This window comes from Mirounga angustirostris, unplaced genomic scaffold (assembly GCF_029215605.1).
Source record: "Mirounga angustirostris isolate CCGP_5_RB_7025 unplaced genomic scaffold, mMirAng1.0.hap1 SCAF_11, whole genome shotgun sequence".
In the NCBI taxonomy this organism is placed as follows: Eukaryota; Metazoa; Chordata; class Mammalia; order Carnivora; family Phocidae; genus Mirounga; species Mirounga angustirostris.
The window spans coordinates 103,118,625-103,128,708 of record NW_026991719.1 but is presented as its reverse complement, the minus strand read 5'-3'; positions in this window follow the sequence as shown (position 1 = coordinate 103,128,708).

Here is a 10,084-nt window from a genome sequence, read left to right as displayed (position 1 = left end):
CCTCATTTACAGAATCTCAAATTTTGTTCATGGACGCACCACACCCAGCTAAAATACATTTACCAGTCTCCTTTGTACCCAGGAGTATCCATAAAATACAGTTCTGGGCAATGAGATAAAAGGGGGAGTCTGCTGGGATTTCTGGAAGCCTTTTGCATTCCTAATATAGGGGGCCACCTTCCTTGTTGTGTCCTCCTTTTTTTCTTACTTGGACATGAGGCCTGGGTTGGAGCAGCCATCTTGTAACATGTGATGGACATAAAGATAAAAGTTATATGCTAGGAAGTCAGAGGAGAAGATGAAAGCGATCCTGGGTTCTTAATAGCATTATGAACCCACCTTAACAACTTTGGTTTACCCACTGCAGGACTTCTCATGAGAGAAAAATATTCCTTACTTCTTAAACCATTATTTTTTTAGGTTTTTGTTACTAATGATGAAATTTAATCCTGATGGACATTTCAGCATTTTGTAAAATAAAGAATATTTTAATACTCACAAGTGTCTTGTCTTGCTTTTTCCATAAAAGATCTCTATATTTTTCTAGCATCCCATCAAGGCATTTTTAGTCCTGTGCACCTTGGCAGCTGCTTCTACTTTCTGCTATGGAATTGCTTAGGTTTATGTATTATATGTCCTTGATGAGTCTTGCCCTACTTCTAGATATTTCTTTTAGTTGGGCAACCCCCCTCAAGATTTTTCTAAATAGATGTTCCTGTTGATGCTTCCAACCCTGGATTCTAAGAAAGGATGGGCTAAGAAAGGATGAATGGGCTAAGGAAGGATGAATATGTCCTCTGCCATTTGTTCCTTAAAACTTTTCTTTTCCTGTGCTTGAGAATTTTCTAGTTTTGTGTAAGTTGTGAAACAATAGAAGAAAGCACCCTTTTTACTACTTCTTTCTCTGAAGCATTAGTATATGCCTCAAGAGTTGAATGTTGATCTCTTATTTTTTTTAAAAGATTTTATTTATTTATTTGACAGAGAGAGACATAGCAAGAGCAGGAACACAAGCAGGGGGAGTGGGAGAGGGAGAAGCAGGCTTCCCGCAGAGCAGGGAGCCCGATGTGGGGCTCGATCCCAGGACCCTGGGATCATGACCTGAGCCAAAGGCAGACACTTAACGACTGAGCCACCCAGGCGCCCAAAACTTTTCTCTTCCGGTGCTTGAGAATTTTCTAGTTTTGTGTAACTTGTGAAACAATACTACTTCTTTCTCTGAAGCATTAGTATATGCCTCGAGTTGAATGTTGATCTCTTATTTCACTACTCCTTTGAAGCAGTCCCAGCTGAGCTGTATTTCAAAGAGCATTCTAATTTTATATTTTGATGGAATGTTAGTTAGAGAATGAAAGTTTATGACTATTGTGACCATTATAACTTCATTGTGGATTGCATTCTCTGTCCAAGATTTTAAAAAATATTCATTGTTCGGATTCATTTTACCTTGAACTCTACTTTTATAATAATAATCTGAATCTCTTTTCTTATGATTATATCTGGCTGATATATCTGTGTCTAACATCTAATTTTAACTTTCTCATATCATTTACTTTATAAATGTATCTTGTAAGTCATCATATAGATGAATTTATCTTTAAATCCAATCAAAGAGTCTTTTTCTTTTAATAAGGTGATTCATTTAAAATTTATTCTTGGAACTGAAAAGTTTGTTCTTATTTTATCATCTTATTTTGTGTTTTCTCTCATATCTATATTCTTTTTTAATAGAAAATATTTGTTTTACATTCTATTCTTTTATCATTTAAAAATATGCATTTTGTTTTTATTTATATTCATGGTAAACATTGAGCATTTTTAAACATACTTTAACCTGTCAACATTTAACTATCAATGCCATAAGTGATATTTATTGAGATCACCCACATGCTAATTATTTTCATGTGTATTTTTTCTTCTGCTTTCTGAAATAATATCCTCCCCATTTTCCTGATTATTTACTTATTCATCATTAAAAAAAAATATTCCTACCTCTTAGGCAGCTCCATTTTCACCTCAAACTAACCCAATTTCATCTCTTCTTATATATGGTCCATACTTTACAGAATTTTTCTAACCAGAAACAACAAACCAGAAGAAGATATACTGAAGAGGAATCTCCTAAATCTCTTGCCTGTAATTCTTTTCCTTTTTTTTAAAGATTTATTTTTTTATTTGAGGGGGGGCAGGAGGAGAGGAAGAGAGTGTTAAGCAAACTCTGCACTGAAGGCAGAACCCCACACAGGGCTCAATCTCAGGACCCTGGGATCATGATCTGAGCCAAAGGCAGACTCTTAACCGACTGAGCCACTCAGGAGTCTCCAGTTGTGTCCTCTTAAGCCCCCACCCTGTTACTGAGAGTTAGACGTTAGCCACCTCTAGTGTCTTTAGAATGAATACATCTAGTCATTATTTTTTTTCTGAAGAAATATCAGTTTCCCTCCGAAATTTGACCATTTACTATCACTTTTCTGATTTCACACTGAAAAAATGTGTATGTTCTTTAGGAAGGGAAGAGATAATCATGACTATTATTAAAAATATAGAAAAATGTAGGATTAGGATTTCTATTTTATATTAAGTAGTTTATATTATATTACTGTTCCTTTATGTTCAACCTACCCTGACATTTGAGTAAGTTACTAGTATAGGAAGTAAGTTAGGTAATTCATAATGATAATGACAGAATCTCATTTTGTAAAATTGTTATGTAGGTGGCTTTCTAGGGATGTTTTCCTCATAGTTTCTAAAAATCAAGTTGAGGAGAAGGTCAAATTTTCCACTTCTTATTTTTCAATATTATCTTGTTTTTAAATTAATTAAATATAACAGATCTATAATTGCTTAGCAACTAAGCCTAATGGGATATCACTTTCCTTCATTCCTTCTTTTAATTTGTCTATCTACTTGCTTTCTTCCTCTACTTTATTTGTTCTTCTTATTCTTTTCTTAGGATGACTTTTACTAAAGTAGTGTTTTATTTTTCTTGCATTTGTTTCTAAATTATATGTAAGATTTTGATATTCAGTTCATGAAGTCTCTTGACTGCCCACATTTCTCACCATCGACAGATGAAATGTTTTATAATGAATCATAGGCAAATTGATATCCAAATAACCAAGATGTTTTTTTCTAATACATCATTATTTTTCAGTTATGGACTGAATGCTTGTGTCCTCCCAAAGTAAATGGGTTGAAATCCTAACCCCCAGTGTGATGGGTTTTTGGAGGTGATTAGACCATAAGGGTGGAGACCTCATGAATGGATTAGTGTCCTTATAAAGGAAACTCTAGAGAGCTCCCTCATTCCTTCTGCCTTGTCAGGACACAGCAAGAAGATGCTGTCTATGAACCAGCAAGTATGGCTTCACCAGACACTAACTCTGCTGGTGCCCTGATCTTAGACTTCTAGGCCTCCACTCCAGAACTGTAAGAAATGTTTGTTGCTTAGCCACCCAGTTTATGGTAGTTTGTTATAGCAGCCTAAATAGACCAAGACAGTATATGTATATACATGTATGTGTGTGTGTGTGTTTATTATGATAAAAATCTTTTTGTATTGGTTTATAACTTCTAAAGTTATTGCACATATATACTTTATTTCTACCTGATAATAATAAGACTAACTAGTAGTCTTTTACTAGATCAGGTATCATTAGTGTTTTCTTTCATACTAAGAGACTAATTCTCAAAGAAGCTATATGTCATGTCAAAGTCCACAGAGCTAGAACACTGGCTGTTTGATTCCAAGTCCAGTGCCTTTTCCCAAGCAATAGCATGTTTCCTTATAGACTAGTGAATATCCATAGGTATGAGAAAGCTGGGTGAAATAACATTTAAGTGCTTTCTTTCTTGTAGAACCATTCAGAGACTTATTATGTGAATAGGCTTTGTAAATCTTCAAGAGGAACAATGTATTATACAGGATTCCCCATGTTTATCCAACCCCAGAAACTTTTTTTCTGTGCCACATCTATTAACATGTCCCAGAAGAGTGTTTTCTAGGTCATAGTTTAATAAACATTGCATGAGACCAACACTGCCTTTATAATAACACACTATAGTTGTGTGGTAATTAATGATTTGCAAAGAAGTTTCATACTAATTTCTGTTTTTTAAAAAAATTTATACTCACTACAACCTTATAATGAAGAAAAAGATAACATAGTTAGGACATGTTAGGCACATTTTTCCCCAACATCAGCTAGGCATTTTTTCTGATAATTATTTGAAATAGTAATCTTTCCATAAACTGCAATATAGAATTCAGGAAACAATGGACAATAGGCATCCCCATCAGCAGTCTTTATTTCTGATTGTAATTGTTATTGTTAGGTGTACTAATAACAAAAAATCATGTTACGTATTTGTAGTACATAAAACTGTACAACATTCTTTTATAAATTAAGCAAAACCTTTGAGGTTCAGACAACTCCATTAGAATTTATGATCTCATTTTGTTCTCAAAGATCTTGTGAGAAATGTCCCTTATATCTCATGTGTTCTGTTTTGATTTTTGCATATCATTATTGAGGTATAATTGACATAAACTGCACATAGTCAAAATTTAGTGGATTTTGACATAGGAATACACCCATGGAATCATCACCACACTCAAGATTATAAACATATCCATCACCCCAAAAAGCTTTCACTTGCTCATTTGTTATTCCTCCCTCCAGCCAAACTCCCAACCTCTGTCTCCAAGTCTCCAAGCCCACTGTTCTATTTTCTGTCAATATACATTAGTCTGTCTTTCTAGAATTTTATATAAATGGAAAAATATTCTTTTTGATCTGGTTACTTTCATTCCACATAATTATTTTGATAATCATCCATGCTGTTATGTATATAAATAGCTCATTCCTTTTTATTGCTGAGCAATATTCTATATATTCACCTGTTCATGGACATTTGGATTGTGTCCAGTTTGAGGTTATTACAAAGAAAGCAGCTATAAACATTTATCCACATGTGTTTGGTGTGGACATATGCTTTAATTTCACTGGGCTAATTACCTAGGAGTGCAATAGCTGATTCATATAGTAGGGGTATATTTAACATTATAAGAAACTATAAAGCTGTTGTCCAAAGATGCTTTACTAATTTACACTCCCACTAGGAGTGTTTCAGTTCCTCTGCATCCTTGTCAACACTTGGTATAGGTAGTGTTTTTAGTTTTAGCCATTTTAATACATCTTTAGCAATACTTAATTGTGGTTTTATTTTGTACTTTCCTGATGACTAATTCATATACTTATTTTCCATTTGTATATCTGTTTTAAAGATACATCTGTTCAAATTATTTGTCCCTTTATAATTGAGTCTTTTGTCTTCTTATTATTGAGTCATAATAATTGTTTGTATATTCTACTTCCAAGTCCTTTGTTAGGATTGGGATTTGTATTACAATCTATAGCTTGCTTTTTCATTTCTTAATAGCGTCCTTTTGAAGAGCAAACATTTTTAGTTATGACGAAGTTAAGTTTATTGACTTTTCTGGTACTTCCTACTTTTATGTTGTAACTAAGAAACCTAAGATTACTAAGATAGTCTCCTGTTTACCTCTGGAAATTTTACAGTTTTAGCTCTTAAAGTTAGGCCTATAATCCAATTGGAGTTAATTTTTTTCCCTTTTTCAAGTTGAGTTAATTTTATTGCAGGGTGTGAGATAACAGCCCAAGTTCCTTTTTCTCTTTTTCTTTCTTCTTGTTTTAATATAGCTATCAAATTTTTCCAGTACTATTTGTTATAAAGGCTTTAAAGTCTATTTAAGCTATTTAATTGTCTTACCAACTTTGTCAAGAATCAAATTGAGCCTTTATGTGTAGGTGTATGTCTGGACTTAATATCCTTTTAATTGATCTATTTGTCTATACCAATATAATACTGTCTTGATTACTGTAGCTTTATAGGAAGTTCTAAAATCAAACAGTGTAAGTCCTCAAAATTTGTTTTTTTTTCCCCCAAAGGTGTTTTGCTTATTTTAGGACTTTGAATTTCCATATGAATTTTAGAATCGACTTGTCAATTTCTAAAAAAGTCTGCTGGTATTTTGATTGAGATTGTGCTGAATCTGTAGATCAAAATGGAGAGAATTAATACTTTAACAATTATTGAGTTTTCTAATCCATAAAAATGATATTTTTCTCTATTTATTTAGGTCTTTTAAATATCTCTCAGAATACTTTATAGATTTCAATGTACAGTTCTTACACATAGGTTGTCAAGTGTATTACTAGATATGACTAAATTTATTACTATTGTAATTGGTATGTTTTTGTTTCAGTATATGATTTCTCATTTTTAGTATATAAAAATACAAATTATTTTTTGGTGATCTTGAATCAATCAGTTTTGCTTAACTGTTTTATAACTTTTTGCATCTTTTTTGAAGACTCTACAGGATTTTATACATAGATAAAGAAATTGTGTGGCCATAAAGAGTTTTACTTCTTCCTTTCCCATATGGATGCATTTATTTTTTGGTATGCCCTATTGCACTAACTAGAACTTCCAGTACAATGTTAATTGAAGTAGTAGAAGTGAACATTCTTCTTTGTTACCTGATCTATGAGAAAAGCATTCAGTCTTTCACCATTAAGTGTGATGTTAGCTATATTTTTGCCAAAGTACATTATATGGTTGAGAAATTTCCATTTTATTACAGTTTACTGAGGGTTTTTATCATGAATGGATGACAGGTTTGTCAAAAATTGTTTTGCATCTATTGAGATTACCATACTTTTTTTCTTATTTTGAATTTCTTAATTTATATTGAATTTCAAATGTTAAATTAACCTTATATTTCTGTATTCTTGTGTATATGTATTTCTGGATATGATTTGCTAAAATTTTGTTAATACGTTTTGTGTCTATGTTCATGAGAAATGCTGTCATGTGGTTTTCTTTTCTTATGATATGCATAGTTTTGGTGTCAAGGAAATGTTGACCTCATAGTCTGAGTCGGGAAATGCTTCTTCTTCAGTATTCTAGAAGAGTCTGTAAAATTGCTATTATTTCTATTTTTAATTTAAATTCAAATTAGTTAACATGTAGTGTAGTATTGGTTTCGGGAATAGAATTTAGTGATTCATCACTGACATATAACACCCAGTGCTCATCACAAGTGCCCTCCTTAATGCCCATCACCCATTTAGCCCATCCCACCACCCACCCCTCCTCCAGCAACCCTATTTGTTCTCTGTAGTTAAGAGTCTCTTATGGTTTTCCTTCCTCTCTGTTTTTATCTTATTTTATTTCTATCCCTTCCCCTATGCTCCTCTGTTTTGTTTCTTAAATTCCACATATGAGTAAAATCATATATTTGTCTTTCTCTGATTTATTTCACTGAGCATAATACACTGTAGTTCCATTCATGTCTTTCCAAAAGGCAAGATTTCATTCTTTTTGATGGCTGAGTAATATTCCATTGCATATATATACCACCTCTTCTTTATCAGTTGATGAGCATTTGGGCTCTGTCCACAATTTGGCTATTGTTGATAATGCTGCTCTCTGGGAGCATGTGCCCCCTTAAATCAGTATATTTGTATCCTTTGGGTAAATACCTAGTAGTGCAATTGCTGGGTCTAAGGCAGTACTATTTTTAACTTTTTGAGGAATTTCCATAGTTTGGCTGCACCAGTTTGCCGTCCCAATTTGCAGTCCCACCCATAGTGTCAGAGGGTTCCCCTTTCTCCACATCCTCACCAACATTTGTTGTTTCCTGTTTTGTTAATTTTAGCCATTCCAACAGGTGTGAGGTGGTATCTCACTGTGGTTTTGACTTGTATTTCTATGATGATGAGGATGTTGAGCATCTTTTCATGTGTTTGTTAGCTATCTGAATGTTTTCTTTGGAAAGTGTCTATTCTTGTCTTCTGCCCATTTTTTAACAGAATTTTTTTGTTTTTTGGATGTTGAGTTTGATAAGTCATTTATAGATTTTGGATACTAATCCTTTATCTGATATGTCATTTGCAAATATCTTCTCCTATTCAGTACGTTGTCTTTTAGTTTTGTTGATTGTTTCCTTTGCTGTGCAGAAGATTTTTTATCTAGATGAAGCCCAGTACTTCATTTTTGCTTTTGTTTCCCTTGCCTCTGGAGATGTATCTAGGAAGAAGTTGCTATGGCTGAGGTCTAAGAGGTTGTTGCCTGTGTTCTCCTCTAGGATTTGATGGATTCTTATCCATTTGAGTTGATCTTTGTATATGGTGTAAGGAAATGGTCTAGTTTCATTCTTCTACCTGTGGCTGTCCAATTTTCCCAGCACCATTTATTGAAGAGACTATCTTTTTTCCATTGGATATTGATTCTTATTTTGTTGAAGATTAGTTGACCATAGAGTTGAGGGTCCATTTTTAGATTCTCTGTTCTGTTCCATTGATCTATTTGTCTGTTTTTGTGCCAGTACCATACTGTCTTAATGATCACAGGTTTGTAATACAGCTTGAAGAGTAGAATTGTGATGTTCCTGCTTTGCTTTTCTTTTTCAACATTACTTTGGCTATTCAGCATGTTTTCTGGTTCCACACAAATTTTAGGATTGTTTGTTCTAGTTCTGTGAAAAATGCTAGTTATTTTGATAAGGATTGCATTGAATGTGTGGGTCGCTTTGGGTATCAGACATTTTAACAGTATTTGTTTTTCCGAATTAAGAGCATGAAATGTTTTTTTTTTTTCCCATTTCTTTGTGTCTTCTTCAATTTTTTTCATAGGTTTTCTATAGTTTTCAACATACACACCTTTTACCTCTTTGGTTAGATTTGTTCCTGGGTATTTTATGGGTTTGGTGCAATTGTAAATGGAAGTGATTCCTTGATTTCTAATTTTGCTGCTTCATTATTGTTGTACAGAAATGTAACAGATTTCTGTATATTGATTTTATATCCTGCAACTTTGCTGAATTCATGTATCAGTTCTAGCAATGTTTTGGTGGAATCTTTCAGGTTTTCTACACAGACTATCATGTTGTCTGCAAGTAGTGAAAGTTTGACTTCTTCCTTGCCAATTTGGATGCCTTTTATCTCTTTCTGTTGTCTTATTGCTGAGGCTAGGACTTCCAGTACTATGTCGAACAACAGTGGTAGGGGACATCCCTGCCTTGTTCCTGACCTTAGGGGAAAAGCTCTCAGTTTTTCCCCATTGAGAATGATATTAGCTGTGGGTCTTTTGTATATGGCCTTTATGATGTTGAGGTATGTTCCTTCTATCCCTGCATTCTTGAGGGGTTTTATCAAGAAAGGATGCTATATTATGTCAAATGCTTTTTCTGCATCTACTGAGAGGGATCATATGGGTTTTATCCTTTCTTTTATTAATGTGGTGTACCAAATTGGATTGATTTGCAGATATTGAACCACTCCTGAAGCCCAGGAATGAATCCCACTTGGTGATAGTGAATAATCCTTTTAATGTACTGTTGGATCCTATTGGCTAGTATCTTTTTGAGAATTTTTGCATACATGTTCATCAGGGATATTGACCTGTAATTCTCCTTTTTAGTGGGGTCTTTGGTTCTGGAATCAAGATAATGCTGGCTTTGTAGAATGGAAGTTTTCCTTCCATTTCAATTTTTTGGAATAGTTGCAGAATAATAGGTATTAACTCTTCTTTAAATGTTTGGTAGAATACCCCTGGGAAGCAACCCATGCCGGGACTCTTGTTTGTTGGGAGATTTTGATTACTGATTCAATTTCTTTGCTAGTTATGGGTCTGTTCAAGTTTTCTATTTCTTCTTATTTCAGTTTGGGTAGTTTATATGTTTCTAGGACTATATCCATTTCTTCCAGATTGCCTAATTTGTTGTCATATAATAGCTCCTAATATTTTATTATAATTGTTTGTATTTCTGCATTGTTGTTTGTGATCACTCCTCTCTCATTTGTGATTTTATTTATTTGGGTCCTTTCTCTTTTCTTTTTGATAAGTCTGCTGAGAGGTTTGTCAATTTTGTTAATTTTTTCAAAGAAACATTTCCTGATTTTGTTCATCTGTTCTATTGTTTTTTTTAATTTTTATATAATTTATTTATGCTCTAATCTTAATTATTTCCTGTCTTCTGCTTGTTTTAGGCTTC